At 37.1% G+C, this 18,965-nt stretch overlaps 1 protein-coding gene across 8 annotated transcripts in view; it reads left to right on the forward strand.

Annotated features, from left to right (window-relative positions):
• CDH11 (cadherin 11) overlaps window positions 1-18,965 on the forward strand; it is a 742,884-nt gene that overhangs the window by 442,988 nt on the left and 280,931 nt on the right. For all 8 annotated transcript variants that reach the window (XM_090149366.1, XM_090149361.1, XM_090149369.1 and 5 more), the window contains one exon: window positions 3,035-3,090. The gene's annotated coding sequence lies outside the window, so the exon portion shown is untranslated. The remainder of the gene's footprint in view (window positions 1-3,034; window positions 3,091-18,965) is intronic.

The raw sequence follows: 18,965 nt of genomic DNA on the forward strand, positions 1-18,965 counted from the left end.
GCAGAAGCCCTGCTTTCTGTCCCTGCACAGCCCTGTAACTGTACCACTTACTGCTGCTATGGGCCCAGCTGCTGTTGGGTTTGGTGCAGCCAATGTAGAGGAGCTGGCTGAAAGGGGATTTTTCTCTGGGTTCCATTCACTTTAGTGAGCAACTTTCCTCCCTTTATTTTATAATCTGACCTCTGCTTTCCCTGCATATTTTTACTTGGAAGCTCTCAATTCACCCTGCTGGTGACAGCTGAAGTGCTTAGCAACATATGGAAATTAAGAACAATCCTGAATTGCAACATTTTCTACCTTGCAGTCCCCTAAGGCTGCTGGAAGCCACATAGCTCATTGCTTGAGCTGAGAGCAGGTAGTGTGTGCAGGAATTCAAACTGCTAATCAAAAGCGATTGGTGTAGACAAGGATGGATTAAAACTGGTTTAATAAATAACATTATGTTGTCCTCCTTAGCAGAGCAACAGTCATCGCATTAATCTTTTGGGGCCGGGGGGGCAGCGCCATCCATTAGAAGTACAACTTTGGTTTTTTGTTTCATTGTTTTTTTCCAACCTAAACAGAAAACTAAATGCTTCTAAGCCAAGTTATGCTAACGCAGATTCCACTGAGCAGATGCACTAGTTTGCAGTAGTGATATATTTCAGAGCTTATAAGATGTACTATCTCCTGAAAATCCTCTTGCTGCTTTCCAGATTGTCAGTAGGTCTATGTCATATCTGTTTCTGTTAAACGTGTGCCTGGAAAAAATGCTTTTCCATTTTATTGCACATTTAAATTTCAGAAGCTATCTGGAATTTACCATCTTGATGTGTATTTTATTAATGCATTATATAGTCCCACGCTAAGCCTGCCTGCTTTTGGGTTGCATAGGTTCATGCTGTGTTTTATCCGGGTAAGTTCTCCTGAATGTGCCACTTCATAACAAAGCGGGAGGCTAATCACACCCTCATTAGCTTAAAAGAGAACTACAGATAGACTTATTTTTTCCTACACTGGCTGGAGATTTAGCTTAGCTTAAAGAAAACCAGCTGATACTAATGAGAATACATTGTCTTAATTTGCATATTAGATGAGATAAATATTGAGCTAATTTACACCTAAGATGGTTTTTATTGCAATCTACACGTTCCAAGTTTGTATTCAGTATATTTTGCACACCAACTGTGTACAGTTTGGAGGCATAATGTGAAAATATATTATTTTGATAAGGAAAACAATGTGGAGATGGTTCCTTTTATCTCAATTGGTTTGCGTTTGTATTTGAAAATCTGAATTATTTTTAGCTATTTTTCCTTTTACCCTCTCAGTCTGCCGTTAGGTACATATGACAACATTGGTGGGAGCTAAGCAAGTGCATCCCAGCACCCACTGTGTGAGTTGGGGCTGCAGGTCTTCCATCTTCATTACATGTGTGAAATCTACGGAGACATCTGCTCACCTTTGCTACTAGGAATACTCGAAAGTTCAGGGATTATGTGGTGCACTGTGTTTTTCTGTTTTATGGAAAGGGTTGCAGGAGCAAAATGTGGACATGGAAAAAAAAACAACCATAAATTTAATTGTTTGAACCCTGTACCCTTGAAAGATAATTTAGAGGAACGCTCAACATCTGAGCCACCAAAACTGTGCATTGTTGGTTGTATTTCATGACTGATGATGGCAGATATACTTAAATTATTGGGATTAATGTAGACAAAGATGGCTTGAAAGAACCCAGAGAGTTTACAAAATGAACAAAAGGAGCTTTGGGTACTTTATAATTTCTGCTTCCTGTTTTCTTTCTCCAGCTGTTTCTCCTCATTATAGATGGAAGAAGCATCTTACTTCATAGTCTCATTTTCTGATTATCTTTTGGTTATAATCCTTTCTGTGGGGGGAAGAGCAATAAGTTTTTGTTTAGCACGAGAGCATTATTGTAACTTTGCATTGCAGTGCCCTACCTGCGTTTACATACATGAATTGTATTGAGAAACTACTTTTTGTGAAACCACTAAAATTTTCTGGTGTTTCTCAAAGAACTGTGCATTCTGTTACACTCTGACTTTTTCACTTGCACACTGCGTTAAATGTCTGAAATGCCAATTGTGTTGTCAAAAGCCTGTCATTTCAAAAAACTGCTGTGTTCTGAAGTGTAACAGTAATGGGCTTTGCTTTCTTTTCTGCATTTCACAGCAGCAGTTTACTGTGAGAAGTAGTCTTAACACTAATTTCTGATTAGAATAGCAATAAATACTTGCATCACTTTTTTTTTTTTTTAATTTTGTAGATGATTCTCATTGTATGTCTTGTATTTGATTGGTGAAGCCCCAAACTGATGATTGCAAATGCTGGGCAGGAACAATGCTGGGATTACATCTGCTTCTGCTTCTTAGGCCTCCACAGTAGCATCGCAGTTCTGTTCATGTGTGTCTGGAGATGTGCTGTAACTGTGTGCTGTGCTGAAGCACTGCTGTACAACTGCGTGTTCCTCGTTGTGGGTTTGTGCAGCTGCCAAAGCACAGTATTTTGAACTTCTTGCTGCTGAACTGTGTGGCAGCCTTTCACACTGTTTCTCTTTATTTTTCGGGGGAGGTACTACTGTGTGGGCTTGTGCCATTTCAGATCCTGTCGTCAGGACATGAACCAAACTATTACTGCTCTGAGACATCCTGAGGGCTGCTTGTTCATTTGGGAACAGCATTTCTACATTCTGTAATGTTCACCAATCAGTTTAAAAATAGATAAAGCCAATAAGTAATTTGGACAAGGTAATTGATAAACTAACACATTGTGGACTAATTTGAACTTCTGTTTTATTTCAAGCAGCTTATCCTGAGAAGATTATCCTTCTAAGACTGATTATTGTTATACTAGTACTTAATACTGATACCTATTGTTAGCACTGTGTTAGGGCTGGTTTTGTAATCCCATGGTTAAATTAATGTCAGATTTCTTTAGCCTACATGAAGACAGAACTTGGTAATTTTTATCTTGAGCACAATAAAAGTCAAGCATGTGGGTCTGATTAATGTTATGTCCATCTCATTTACAGGTATTTTTTTCTAAGAGCTGATGCAACCATGCCAGAACCTTGCACAAGACAATGAGGTAATTCTGTATGTTTCTACAGAGTATGAGAAAAATGAAAATTTGGAGGTGAAGTACCAGTCAAGAGAGGATGGGCAGTTTCAGTCTTTGTTTCACAGAACCTCTCTCTCTCTCTCTCTCTCTCTCTTTTTTTTTTTTTTATAGTCTCTGACAAAGAGAAAACAGTTATCCATAAACATCTACTTACCTGGGCTTTGGGAGGGATGTTTCAGAAGTACAGTGCAAACATCTTGGAACAGCATGTAACATTCTTCCAAGTCAGATGTAAGAATACATCTACTATCGATTGTCTACAGAAACTTTTCTGCCCTTGGTTTTATCTCCAAGTATGATTTTCCAGCCTTGGTCTGAAATAGTTGGTATATCTCCACAGTTTTCCTAAATGAGAGAAAAGGCGAAGATGCTTTGTACTTCTCCCTATAACTATCATGTGGATAGATAAAAATTAACCTGTCTGAATTCCATAATAGCACAAGTTGTCATTGTATACTTCTGCAAATATAATTCAAGAGGATGCTTACATACAAAAAAAATCTTTAAAAATAAATACATCTGCATTTGGGATGATTCAGAGGATAGCATGCAAAATAAATCAGGTGTAAAGGCTATAACAGGCATCATAAAAGATTCAGAATGGTATTGAATTGTTCTGGATGAAAAGAAAACAAACATAAATCACTAGGCTTCAATTAATATTGTGTCAGGTTTGTTTCTGGATTTTTTTCCTACTTAATAACATTCATTGAAAAAAAAAAACATCAAGTTAAAAAGGGACATGGGGAATTTTTTCAGGCTACATCACAGATGTCACAGAGTATCAGAGACAGCTGAGAGTGATGATAGAAAGTGTGGTAATAGCTTTATGCTGCTTTTATGTAGCTCCCTGTTCCCTAATGTACTTTCTGTTCTAGAACAAAAGTGCCCAATGCTTTAAAATTACATTTGCATCCCTTCATTAATGATGTACTACTTTGGCAATTAGTAACATAAAGTCTTGAAAAACAGGTGTATGTATATACACACACATATATAATAATAGAATTTTTTGGAGTAATTCGGATGTATTTGCAAAAGCAGTTGGAGTTTCCTTTGCCAGAACATGAGCTCCTCTAGTTTCCCTTTGCTCCATCACAGCCAATGAAAGAACAGTAATTCCAGGTTTATGGTTTATGGAACTTTGATATTATCAATGAAATCTCAGAAATGTGTCAGAGCACTCTCTTAAAAATCTACTCTGATTTTAACTGGAAATCAAATCAATTGATGAGATAGATGAAAACAAGTTATTTTAGATAAGGAAAAGTAATCTGGATGCTTCTGGATTTCCACAGCAAAGGCTGCATCTATAGCTTTAGCAAATGATGTAGGCCTCTGAAATCTTTAAAATTAAAAAGGAACAGCCTTTAAATTTGATAAAAATCTCTGTGTAAAAATGAGAGTCAGAAATTGATTGCAGAAAGTGAAGCAGCAAAGGTTGGAGCCTGTGAAACAAAATGGTCATTGGGCAAGGCTCATTTTAAAGACTTGTATTAAAATTTAAAGAAATTAAATGATCGCATATTAATTATCCACATAAATTGAAAATATGAGCTAAGAACATGGAAAAGGGCAATAGAATACTGATTACTTTTTCTCTCTGTCTAAAAAAGCAAAGCTTTAAAAATGTTTTGTAGTTTTTCATTTAAAAATTAATTCCTGAAAGATTAAAGAATGTCTCAATGATGAAGACCAAAATGTTTCCACATAATTCTCTGTAAGCCACTGAGCTTGGCCTTGTGAAGAAAGACTGGATCTAGCCATTTAGCATGCAGATATATAACATCTTAGTTTATTGCCTATTTCTTGTGAAGGTTAGTAATTGCAGTATTTACACTGAATTTTTAATTAAGGTGTCTTCGATTCTCTAGATTTCCATTTAATTAAGAGTCAGTACCTCTATGCTTATTGTAGAATAGTTCCTATGCTTTGTTATTGCTCTCTTGAAACTTAATATTTTTAGTTTTGATTCTTTCTTTATAAATATCTCAGTGCCTGAAGCAGCAGATGGGGGGAGGAAATGTCTCAAAGTTTTTGCATTGCTACGTCTCTTTCACATTTTAAAAATTCTGAGATAAGAAGACCCCCCTCAGCCATGAGCAGTATAAGAAAAGTCTGTCCTTCTTTATTAACCTCTCAACTTTAAATGAGAGATAACATTTAAGGAAACACAAGGTAAACAAATATGTGTATCCCTCTTTTAGATAGACATTTTAATGGAGAATATCATAGCGAGCGTAGCCTTTTGATTCTAGAAAGCTGTTTATAAGACATTTCTTTATCACTACAAGAAACTGAATCCTGAAATGTATTTTCTCCCAGCTGCAATCAGGTATGGATTTACTTTGGCAAGAGGCAGACAAAGAAGAAAGCAAAGGAAAGCGAACTGAGTTTTCTGGCTTTTCAGAAGGGAGGCTAATAGACAGTATAGGAGAGGAAAGTAAGGGATTCAGCAGTGATAAGTATGAAGATAAGGATATTGCCATATGTGATATAAAATAAGCTGGGGAATTTAATATGCCATGTCAGAGAGATTGGCCAACTATATGTTGTTAAAGAGCAAACACTGAAGAAACAGTAATTAGTGGAAAACTGGAGATAAAGGAGAGTGATATAAAAAGCAATAAAACCCAATTTAGGCTAGGCATCTGATCCCTTAGTTAAGGTGTCTGTTTTGTAGATGTAAAATTTGGATCCAGCTCGTTTGGTATGCAGTACGCAAAAGTGGGACTTAAGCTAATGAATTGGGAAATTGAGAAGAGAGAGCTGAGGGTGTGAGCCAGGGAGAACTGACTGCATCAAGGGAGTGCAGTTGCAGAGCTCTTAGAAGAAATGTTTGGGCATCACATCCATATCTTCTTCAGTGGCATCGAAAGAGGGGGATCATAAAATCATTGAAATTGGAAGACCACTAGATCATGTAGTCCAACCATCAACCCCTCCCCACTGTGCCCACTAAACTATGTCCTGCAGTGCCTCATCTCCACATTTCTTGAACACCTCTAGGGATGGTGACTCTACCACCTCCATGGGCAGCCCGTGCCAATGCCTGACCACTAAGAATTTTTTCCTAATATCTAACCTGAGAAAAAAAAAAAAATCAAGTGGCAAAGAATGCTAGGGGGGACAAAATAGAAGATTGAGGATGGGTTCTTACTGGTGTTCCACAGAGAAAGGCTAACTCTTTGAGCTGGTTGCTCTACATAAACACGAACAGCTGGTCTGTGTCTCGTGGGAGCTGCCTGTGACACTAGGGCTTAGTGGGTGAAATCTGAATGGATGGAGTAAGGAAAATAATTACAGTAATAAATATCAGAGCTATGCCATTCATTTAGAATTGAAGGGATGGATATTTACACTTCTAGGCAAATGTGTTCTGCCTGGTTACTGCAGTCTCTGTAAATCCAGTGGCAGAAGGCATCTGAACATATTCCACTCCATGCAGGTATGGCTCAGGCAGAAAGGAAACCTAAAAGGTTTCCTATGCTGTTGCCATTCTCCAGAACTTTTATCCCCACAAAGTGATCAAAGTTAATAGAGTTACCTGACAACTAAGTACAGCTGTGAATTTAAATGGGGTCTCTTTTTTTTTTTTTTTATTATTCCTCTAGTGAAGGAATTGGTGTGTTTTTAAAGATTCTGGCTCCCCTAATTGGCACTGAATTTGTCACCCTGACAGTTACAACCTCAGAAAAAAAAATCTCTGGATGATGGAATCTGTGAAATATAGTCAGAAGAGTCAATGTGCACATTGAAAGCAATTAAACATAAGTTTTATCCAAAAGCAAAATATTTTTTTGTCTGCCAGGATTACTAAGATTTATGAAATTTTACCTAGATTTTCATTTTTTATTATTATAAACAGTCCCAGGGTCCTGTATTGAAACTCAAAGTTTCTTGCCACAGGCCAGTTCTGGTTATAAAACATACTTGTTTTGTGTGCTCCCAAATGCCTCTCTCCATGGCTTTTCTAATGCAGTGAAGTCGGAGAGTAGCCTAGGGATTTACTCATCATGTTTAATGTCAAGAGAAGTATTTCCTTTAGGTCTCCTGTCACTGTCAGCAACAAAGCAGCAAATAAGAAGCTCTGTATCTCCTCTCCTCTCAGTGACATCTGCAGCCGGCAAGATTCTAAACCCCTCAATTCCCAGTCATGAATGAACTATAAAAACAATGTGTCAGAAATGAAAATTGTTCCATCATAATTTTTCACAGTTCCTTTTTGACAAAAGCCAAACAAGTCTCATGAATACACATTTTCTATAACCTTATACATTATGTATCAGGCTATAGTAGGAGTGTTGGGAATTACTTGTCCCTAGTAAGGGCCTTTGAAAATGCATATTTGGTAAACAAGCCTAACTCTATGAGTTGTATGTCCTTTTTTTTTTTTTTTCTTTTTTTTTTTTTAATTAAATATTATATTATCAGCTGCTTTGTGAGTAAAAGACTACCACTTCAACACTATATGTTCTGGTAAATCTTCTGATATAATAATATAGGGTAGATCACTTTAAGACTTATAATTTGATGCTGCCCAAAACTATTCTGAGAAGTCTGAACAAATTCCCAGCAGAGACTTTACCACTGAATGTTGCTAAAAATGCACTAAGAGCTGGTGTTAATCCGTGTTAAATCTGGTTAGTTGTTCTTCTTATCACATGCTGTGTGTTTTTTGAATGGCAGGCAACTGAACCTGGATTTAGTAGTGTTTTACTGTCTTACTGTAACATATTAGAACATTGCTTTTCAGTCTCTGTGGATAAGCTATATTGATCAGCGCTCCAAAGGTGTTAGGCATTACTTGGAAAGAATTACTATTAATCTTTTGTACATACTTTGGGTTTTATCTGGATGTAAACATTAAAAGAGGTACCAACAGGGTGATGGATTTCCAAAGAGCAGGAGGAGGCAAGCACAGGATGTGCATCACAGCTGTTGCAGTGCTGTGCTTCCTGTCACGAGGGTGTGCAAAGTCCAAGGTAAGCCAATTAGAGGTAGTCAAAGGAAATTCCTCATCGTCGTTAGTCAATGAAGATTTATGGTGTTTGCCTCTGTAATAATTTACTGATTGGTACCGCTTGACTAATACAGACATAAACCAGCTGAGTTCTCATTCTAATTGCAATGATAAGGCAGTTTGCAACTGTTTTTAGGTGTCACTGATAATTTACTCATGTGATTATGATTTAACTTTTCCCCTGCTGCTCCTACCCCAGTGGGAACCAAGAACATTACAGAAGTGAAAGTATAAATTAGCTGCAGACAAACAACATATGTTTGTATCTGCTGTGTTGTGAGACAAGTATTTTCAGTGCAACCCCATCCAATTCGTGGATCCCTGTTTGGCTGAGGAAAATACTTTAGCTGTTTAAATCAGGAACTACTTTTGTCTATCCATGTGTTTGATATGAAGTGCACTGTGGCTGTAAAGTAGATACAGTCATTTCTGTATCTACTAATAATGTGCTCATGAAACACACATGTAGTGCTTTCAACATGGAAAAACATTACTCACATTAGTATGGATAGCACTTTCTAATTTGAATACTGCCCAAAGTAGGTAAGTGATTTTCAGTTTTGCCCCATGTGGCAGTGGTGGCTACCCCTAGTAATGAATTCAACTTTGAAATGATGAAGAATCTGTGTTTCTTCCTTCAAATTCATATGATCTTAAAGCAAAAGTGTAAGCTGTGCATCAAAGAAAAATGTAGCCAAGGTAAAGGCCTGTGTTTATTACTTGTGAGACAGTAGTGTAACTTTCCAAAGGCTTGCCATGCTGACTGTTGACCACAGAACTATCAAAAGCTTCAGGGGAAAAAACAAAACAAACAAACAAACAAAAAAACACACAACAAAGGATAACTATTTAACTTTTTGTAGCTGTCGATATTTCAGAGATGAGGAAGGGCGCCGAGGGAGGCTACAGAGATTTAACGAAAAGGAGTGAAACAAGTAGAAGTGATGTCTTTTCCACCAACTCTCAGATGTGGCAGGAGCATAACCAACACTTTTATTTATCCTTGGCAAAGGTATTTGGCCTGCCACTGCAAATTTTTCATTCTGGCTGAGCATTTGTGTATCAGATATAGAAAGTTCATCCTTTCATACATTGAGGACAAGAAAGCAGGAAGTGCAGCAAACTCATGTTCTCTTGGCATATTACAGTAAGCAATAAATAGGGCATCTGAGTACAGCCATATTCATTCACTTGCCCACAGGTACAGGTAGTGCTTATAAAAATTATTGTTGAAGACAAGATGATCTGAGCTTCTGTCAAGGAATGCCTTTGGTTGATTTATGTGGAGTGAGTAGCAGTGTCACAGCAGGTGTAACTTTTTACTGAAACAGTGCAGAAATTGGACAGTTTTCAAGGCCTTGCAGTGACCTAAGTCATGAAAGCAGGTCAGGAAGCCAAAGAGAACCAGGGGGATCATAGATCTGAGCATATGCCAACCTGAGACTGCCAGTACTGTGGTTTTCTGTTTTGTTCTTTTGTTTTTTAACAGAATCTGATAATGCCTAGTGTTATTGCTTTGTTTGTTTTTAAATGGCAGTCTTTTAACTTATATGTATATGTGGTTTGAATCAGAACACTTTAAAGGGGTTTTTATGACTAGTTTATGAGAACATGCCTCTTGCAGAATGATAAATCACCGAATACTAAAATGTCTCATGAAAAGCTGATTCACGCATGGCATGATGTCATTTCTTTCCTTTCTTTTTTAAAATTGTGGTTTTAGGCTCAGCAAAATGAGATCTTTAGTTGGCAGCAACAGTAATGGTAACTTCACCCAGTCCTAACTGCTTATAGTGGGATATAGTAGCTTATATTAGTGCAGGCAGCTAGTATTCATGTATAATTACCATTTTACATTATTTTCATTAGAATGATTATATGTGAAGCAGAAAGGTTGCAGCATCTCAAATTCATCTCTTAGATTTCATGTAGTTTTCCTTTTATAATAAATAATGACAATATGATACTCTTCATATTACCCCCAGAAAGGGGACAGCAGGAATTAAAATTTAAATGGAGAACCTTTGTAAATCACAAATGGCAGTGAAGAAGAATACATATTTAAAGCCTGCATCTCTGTCAATTGTGGGAAGTTGCTGAAGTTGCTTTTTTTTTTTTTTTTTTTAAGTGTTTTATATACAGCCTTTAATAAAGTCTTCATGTCCTTTAAGGAGTGAACATGAGGAGTTGGAATCATGGGGTGAGGATAACAGCACTGTGGATGCTGGGTTTCATGGATGAAGAGAGGATGCACAGGATATTAGGTAGAGTCATCAGGAAACAGTAATATCATGAGGACATGAGCGTGGCGGGCATCTTCATTGTTAGCTATGTTTATGTTCTTAATTTTCAACTGAAAATGTTATGTGGTGTTGTAATTGGGTTTCTGTCTTAAGAAAGGAGGGGTTGGGCAATAGGAAAATGGTAAATCTTTGGAGAAATCTCTGAATAAAATTGGGACTCTTCGTAATGCTTTTTTTTTTTTTCCCTCACCGATCCCATGTATAAAAGAGTAGGACTGGTGAAGCTGAATCTTTCATAATATTACAAGGAGATTACAATATTACAATAAGATTACAAAAAGGCAGAAGGATAATAATGATTAAGGTGAAAAAACAAAATTTCATGTACCGATGACTGAGGTCCTTTATCATACATGTCTTAAATGTTTATAGAATTTACATCTGAAACTAAACCAGAGCATCCATTATTGTTTCCCATATATATGAGATACAGGAATTTCACTCACCAGTTAATCTGCTAATGACTGTTGCTCAGCATGGATAAAGTTACCAGTCTCTGAAAATATCAAACATGAAAAGTGTGTGCACATTCCACATCTCCCACATCTCCACTTGATTACTATTTTTGCCAATTTTATCTACGCTGCAAATAGAAAAAATATTGCTAAGAAGGCCTTTTTGGATGCAACAAGCTGATTGAAACTGCCCAACACATAAAATTGATTGTAACATCAAACGTCCAGCAATCATGAAAATAGCTTTGTAATCATGTGGTGGTTTGTTGTTTTTTTTCAGTTTTAAAAAAATGTTTGGAGGTTGTGTGACTGAAGAATTAAGTATAACAATCAATATCCCGAGTCCATGCAGGCTTAATTCTGATTGCAATATTTGAAATTCATCATGTAGTGTGATGTCCCACTTGCAACCTTGGTAGTTAAAAAGAGTTCTGAAAATGTATTTAAATTATTTACAAGTAAAAAATATTTTACTTCTTAACTCATCGTCATGCTGTATAGAAGGATGTGAAATGGAATGTCAGTCCTCAAATACAACTTCTGAGAAAGAAGCACTGTATTTTATGCAAGCTTAGCTTCTTTATTTCGCAAGTGGTGTCTTATTAGACATCTCAAAATTACCTCTTCCTGTTTTATTTCAATAAGATTCCCAGATAGAGAGAGAGTTGTCACATTTATGGCTTAATTCTCTAGAAAATTGCTAGTTTCATTTACAGGCTAGTGAAGTCAACCATTTTCTTTAAAGCGGTAAGAGAGACAAAACCCAAATCACTTTTCAGTTAAGCCTGGCTGGGGGAAAAGATGTAGAACTTATGTATGGAGCATCTGGCTTGTTTTTTTAACTCTAATTAAAATAATTCCGGTTTGATTGCCAGCAAAGCAAAATCAGGTAATTCTGAGTATGGACTAGTCTTTCTCATAACGTGTATTTGCATTTGTGTTGAGGAAATCACATGGTAGAAACACATATGCATGTATACAATTTGATCTTATTGCAGTTATTTGTGCACTGGCAGAAGCTTCCCAAGGCAGTGGTCATGGCACCAAGGATGCTGGAGTCCAGGAAGTGTTCAGACAATGCTCTCAGATTGAGGGTTTGAATTTTGGATGATCCTGTGTGAGGCCAGGAGTAAAGCTCAGTGATCCTCGTGGATCTTATCCAACTTAAGATATTCTATGACTCTAGAATTGCAGTCAGATAATCTCTTGAGGTCCTGAATTCTTCCTGAGTTTACAGCAATTGCTGTAGTCAGTGGTATTATTGTTTCCCTGATTACTCTTGGCTTGTACCTCCTTTGCTGTTTCTTTGAAGATTGCTATTTATTCTCTGCAAAATTCAGACTCATGAGACAAACCTAAGCCAAATTTGAAAACTGGCAATTGAAGTCAGGATTATGGGTAAATTCGTCAGGATCCGAAGGAAGTGGATAGAAATGAGACCGCTGACTTGGGCAATCCTGGGAGGCAAAGACTGATGAGTTCTGGGAGCCCACCCAAAAAATCCATGTGGTACTGAAGCAGGGAGGGAGACGAGGACTTGTGTCAGAGAAATGGTAGCTGGGTAAACAATGTGTTCCTTTCTCTATTTGTGTCCAAAAATACTATCTCCTAAGAAGAGAGCTGCGTTTGCTTTATGGCTCCAGAAAGTATGCATAGGTGAGGAATAGGTAAAGCCTATTCAGCTGTTAAACTTTGGGACAAATTCATCAAAAGAGCAAAACGTTGGTTGGGGAGTTCCATGTTGATATAATCTGAACAGCTCCTCCATCACTATTTATGTCTGAAATTATTTTATTTTAGGATAGGTGTAATAGTTTCGTTATAGAAATAACCACACAGTTCCACAGTGTGACCAGTTACGTTTAATCTCTTATGTTTGCAGTAAAACTGTAAGCAGCCATCACTTTGTAATCTGGTAACATGCAGGATAGGGTGTTTGTTGAGTCTCTTTCCTGTTGCGTGTTCCTTGAAAGCTCAGTTGAGTTGGTAGCAGAGTGGCATTGAAGTGGACGTGGATTAACAAAAACTTTTTTTCTGTAAAGGTCTAAAGCAGTCTGGAATCTGCATTTCCAGTCTCTGCTCACTGCTGAGTAGCGGTACTGTCTTCAACACACTCAATTCAATTTTCCATCAGCTCTCAGTTCAGGAGTGTTTGAAAGCACTGACGTGCTGATGTGGCAGCTGTCACATGTGCAAGACATGCTTTCTGTACTGGCGTAGATAGAACATTGCTCATTATGCACTAGAGGAGTCTCCCAAATTTCTGCCTAGGATTACTAGAAAACCTACGTGCACCGCATGACAATGACATATTCCCATCTATGTGATCTAGTACTTTCAGGATGTGTCACTCTTTACTATGCCTTTTCTGGAGAGTTTCTCTGGGGTGATTTTCCATTTGCGAATCCTGGGCAAATGGCCTAAATCGTGATATTCTAGTAGGACAAAAACTCCAGCCAGATAAAAAGTGGTCTTAGATGTGTGTTACACTAGTGCTGGAGCTAGCAGTAGGCAGCAGTTTATTTTTACATGCATTAGCTACATCACCGAGTGTAACTAATGAAAAAAAAGATAGGGCATTGTCTGATTATTAGACAGATTTAACAGCAGTGCATATGATGAAACAATAAGAGATAAGATTGCCCGCCAGATGCTACACACGCAACTCATACCATTATAATTTGTCTGTGTTACTATTAGCTGATGGAGATGATAGATCATAGAGTAGGTATCAGTGAAGTGTTGCAGTACAAATCTGCCCCATTAATTGCTGCTCTTATCTAGACACCTTAGCATTCGGAACACACACTCGGTAACTGCTGAAGCAACTGAGAAGCAAATCTGAGAAGCAAATCTGTGTCTACAGATCATGTAGAATAGCTAATGATCAGCCTAATTAACCCCCAAAACTTTGTGCATGACTAATATTCTGGCAGGCTTTTGAAACTAGGTAGGAACCTATTAAAAGCAATTTGGATGATATAAATATTTTAAGCAGTTTACTCCTCAGAAGATGTTCACAAAGATGTTAAGGTGAGTTGCTTTGAATGCTTGCAAGAATGTGTTAGTGTACTTGATATACGTTTGATATGTGAGCTAGAATTACTGTTAGTTCTTCTCCCAGCTGCCATAAACAGTGCTGCTTCACTGTTTACAGTGATTCGAGTCTCTCTGATACCTTATCCAAACTGCGCTCAGTGTCAAGACAGATATTTTTCAGGGGGCTGAAGTGATGTTCTGTAGCTTCAGAGTGGTTAAATTGCTAGTGATTTCTTGACAAAGAGGAGTTCTTGTGCATTCTGATCATCATAATGTGGAACAATTGAATTATAAAACATACCTGAAGTACTGTCAAAGTTTATACTGTATATTACTAATTAGAATTGTGATGACTTTTTATTGTAAAAGATCATGAACAGAATCTATGACTGAATAATGAATAGTTTAATGAGGACATAAAATGGTACAAAATTAATCTATTCTCACTCTACTGTTAATGTTGCAATCATTTCGATAACTTTTAGACTATTCTTAATTGACTAATCTGTGCTGTAATGGTCCAGTGGTCCTGATGGTACAGTCACAGCAGTACTGTAACTGTATATATATATCTGTTTATATATATATAAGTATGCATGCACACCTTTAAAAAAAACAATAGAAATCATTCCTTTGCCCTACTCTTTAGTATCTGTACAGTTGGTATTAAGATCTTGGTAAGATGCGTATTTTATGTTGAGTTCTTTTTTACTTTTGTTATGGGAGGGAATAGCATTGTCTCACTCCTGGAAGATTCTCTTGAATAACTGTGCTGCTCATCTTTTTGGTTGGTGCAGAAAGGGAATAATAAACTACTACTGGTGCTTCAGCTTGAGCCAGTGTGACAGCGTTTGAGGTGAAAGCCCCACGTGCAGCATTTACTTTGTAATTCCCCTCTTGGTAAGGAGCAGGCCTGCTGAATTTCTTCCTGCCTCTTGTGTGACCCAGGTTCATACAGCATGCACAATAATTGACTGCTTTACAGGGTGTGTTTAAGAGCAGTAACATACTGCTGCAAATGGAAGAGACTGTACTGCTGCAATTCTGAAACAGGAGGATACTATACTTTACACTTGGCCAACTTAAAAATTATTTCTTTTTAAGAGGCAGTGTTAAGGACATACAGTTTGTCTCTGGACTGCTTGATTTGATTTTGAGATGGTTTTTTTTTCTTTCTCCTTTATCAGACAGTCATCTTTACTGCCTGCAGACTCTGCCTTTTTTTTTTTTTTCTTCTTACCTGCTTAGTTTAGTGAGAGGCTGTCAATCATACTGCTCTTTGATTTTCAGCAACAAAATTGTGCATAAAATGTCCTTGGTATATTCAACTAGATTAACTAATGAAAACATCTGTCATTAGTATCCTCTTAAACAGTTACGTTGATGTCAGATTGTTCACAAATGATTTTGACTCCATGCTTCCCATCTCTATAGTAACACTTAAGACTGCAGAATATGCTAGTCTATTTATTTCTAATACATTTTGATACCTGGGTATCGGTCACGTTTTTGCCCATCTGAAAACTTCAGTGAGAAGATATGCTGCAAAAGAAGACAATTAGCTCAATTTCAGTCAGAGATGTTTAATTTGTCTGTACAAAGAAAGCAGAACTGTGCCCACTGACTGAAGATAACCACGTTTTATTTGCTTCTAGAGAAATTTTAATGTAAAAAAAAAAAAAAAAATTCTGTTCCTCTAACTGCACTGACATATTCTTACGTGCTTGACCACATAGGAGATATTTCATTAAATAAATTATATCTGGGAAAACGTCAGATACAATCTTCTGGAATACATCCAAACACACCTCAGGAGAGTTCTCTGCAAGCCTTCCCTTGACTTGAGCCACGTGATGTCAGTGTTCCCTAGCAGTGCTGTTGGCAGACATGGCTTATTAAATTAGCCATGTAACAACATTAATATCCTCTGATTGCATTGTGTTGGCTCAAATAATATAAAGTATGAAACATCCGTAACTGGGCAGGAAGGTAGATTGTGAACTTATTGCAACATGGCATTTGATAGCGTTCCTCCTATGAAGAAGAAAATTGTTTGTTATACAATACATGGCCGTGCTTGAAGTTGATTCTCGTCAGTCCATTGAAAACCTTCCCATGTGAACCCAAGAGAGCTGCTTGGGTGCTGGTGGAACGTTAAGTTTACAACCCCGGTTCTGTGGTGAAGGTAAAGGGAATGTCTTTAAAATATTCTTAGATTTGTGATTCTGAAAGACTGCTACTGTTGCAGTTATTATAACCCGTACATATTTGTTGTTTATTCATATTTAATTTACAAATTTTGCTGAAAAAAATCATAGTAATCTCTCACAAGAATGACATTCTTCATCCTTCATGAGTGTGCTGGGATTTCCTGCTGTCTCTTAGTAGGCTGTTCTTAAAACTGGTTTGGAGTTAACAACGAGAAGTGCTTGATGTTTCAGGGTGATAATCCCTAATCTTAAAGGGTGTGTGGCAGGGCTTTGTTTTTTAATCATAAATTACTTAACTGTAGTTGTAATAAGGACAGAATCTGTAAATGGGTGGTCATCGTAAAACTGTAAGGGAAAAAACAACTCTTTCCCAAGATGATTCAATAAACAGTGCATTAATCCTCTGTGAAAATATACTTTTTTTTTCCCTAACAAATTAAGAACAATTTTAAGAAGTGCAAGCAAAATGAAATTTTGCTTATATTTCCACGTACCTTAAACTGGCTTTACTCTTTTTTTTTTTTCTTTTTTTCTTCCTGATGAACATTCGTATTCTATCTTTATTAACCCCTGTCTTTTCAGTGTTTCAGTTAGCTGTACAGGCTAACATTTTGAGTCCAGTTTTTTAAAACCCTTTTAAGTCTCTACTGAAATGTGGGTAGGCCTTTGCTGCCTAACGAGGGCTGGTTTCAAAGAGTTCCAGGCAGTCCTTAGAAGTTCTTCAATGACTCAGCTTTGAAATAGCACACAAAATTAAATGCTGACAAATATAACATGATTAACAAGAGTAAAACTTGCACATACGAAGGGATGAATGGATAACATTGACAGGCTATACTACACAGTAACAGGTTAGTTCCAGGAAAACTAAGCGACAAGTTAAATCTGTTGAACAGTGTTAGCTCAGTTTACAGTAACAGGTAAAGAGGACATCAAATATTAGAAAGCATTAAGAAAGGAACAGAGAATAATACAGGGGAGCCTCATGATACAGCTGTGTAAGTCTGCAGTGCATTTGGAATTCTGCATGTGTTTCTGCTACATTAAAAAAAAAACAAACCAAAAACATAGAATTGGAGAAGGATCAGGAAAAGGCAACAAGGATGATCAAAAGCATGAGATGTCTTGCGGACTGTGAACAATTAAGTAGGCTTGTGAGAAGAGATGACTGAGAGCTGGGGAGGCAAATGTGTTGGGCTGCATGGCATGGACATTGGTTGTTCAGTGTTTTTTATGAACAGATGATCTAACTGTGCAACTCAGAATTAGTCATGTGTTGGTTAAATATCTGAGACCGGAAGGAAATGTAATCAAAAATAGTAAAGAAATGTATTTTTGAAACATAAAGGAGTATTTGAGGCTTTAGGCAGTGCAATGCAAAGTATTACTGAATGAAACATGTCTCTTTCTCCACATTCAATAGAATAACAAGCTAATATTTGTAGTAATGGTGAGTTATTCAGTGTTGGGAGTGTTTCCCTTCCTGGTTCATTGTCTGTAGTATGTGTTAGAGCTGGTACTGCTGGACTTGATCAGACTTATGGAAGTGCTTCCTTGGGATGCAGGTCCATGCTCAGAGCTGGAATCCTGCCATCTCCAATTTATCCTTTTCAGTTTCTCACTAAAAGTGTTTTAACTACAGGAAATTGGAGTAACTATCTCTTATTTTGGCAAACGTTTGTGAAAATTCTTCTCTGTGGAAATGCTTACTGCATGTTTCTATGTATGTTTTTATGTATGTTTCTATGGAAAATTTTTCTTTGGATGAATTAATGCTTTCCTACCATTTCCGTAAGTAGTCCTGTGCAGTAGGAAGTACTTAGTAGTTCATAACTGACTTTTCTCCCTTTTTTTTTGAAAAATTATGTACAATCTGTACACTTACCAAGTCATTTTGTTTTCTCCTTGCTCTTTGTCTAAGATCTTGTTAGCTTTCTATGCTGAATCATAGCCATGAAAATCAGAAATGACAATGGCAAGGACTAACAGAACCCTAATGCATCCATTTACAGGCCTCTTCTCTCACAGTTCAGGGCAGTCTCTGACTCCCTTCAGAAGTCCTTAGGATATATAGGTTTGCACAGTTACATGTATTATACGTTTTCAGGTTGTTGATTGACTGATTTGTTTCAATAGTGCTTCTGAATATGAAACGCTTTGTATTTTCTTTTATATGTAAGATCAAAAGTAGATTATCATCATATGACTGCAATTATTGTCATCGTTCTGGCTGATTCTGGAGCAGGCTGGGTATTTTCTTTGGTTGTGTCTGATCGTACTCTAATGCTGAAATAATCTGGTATTAAAACACATTTAAAAAAACCCAAACCACAAGCATTGTAGCCTTTCTCTCCAAATGCTGTTTTAGAACACACACAATAAAGTATTTCAAAAAAAAAGGAAACCAAACATTAGTATCACTGACAAACTTTGCTGTTCCTTTTGGAAGCCTTCAAGGCCTGGACTTTGTAGGTTATTTTGAAACCAACACAAACATCTCTGAAATATTTTGTTCTGGGAAAAGAAAACTGCGAAGTAAACAGATATTTTTGAGTGTCTGTAGAAGAGAATGTCTGTACTGAGCATCTCTTTTTTGAAGGCTCAGTTTTATGCTATCCCACCCATCAGCAACTATTGCTTTATATAGTGTTGGATTTTTTTTTAAGTGTATGTTTTACCTTTCTGCCCTAAGAAAAATGCATAAACATTTGTTCTGGCTTTCTTAGCTAAATCTAGATCTTGAGGCACAATGTCATATACCATATGGGTCATTGTCTTGCACAGATTGAGCACTGTTCTAGAGAAAACTTTT

Source organism: Phasianus colchicus, chromosome 13 (assembly GCF_987193195.1).
Source record: "Phasianus colchicus chromosome 13, bPhaCol1.hap1.1, whole genome shotgun sequence".
Lineage (NCBI taxonomy): Eukaryota > Metazoa > Chordata > Aves > Galliformes > Phasianidae > Phasianus > Phasianus colchicus.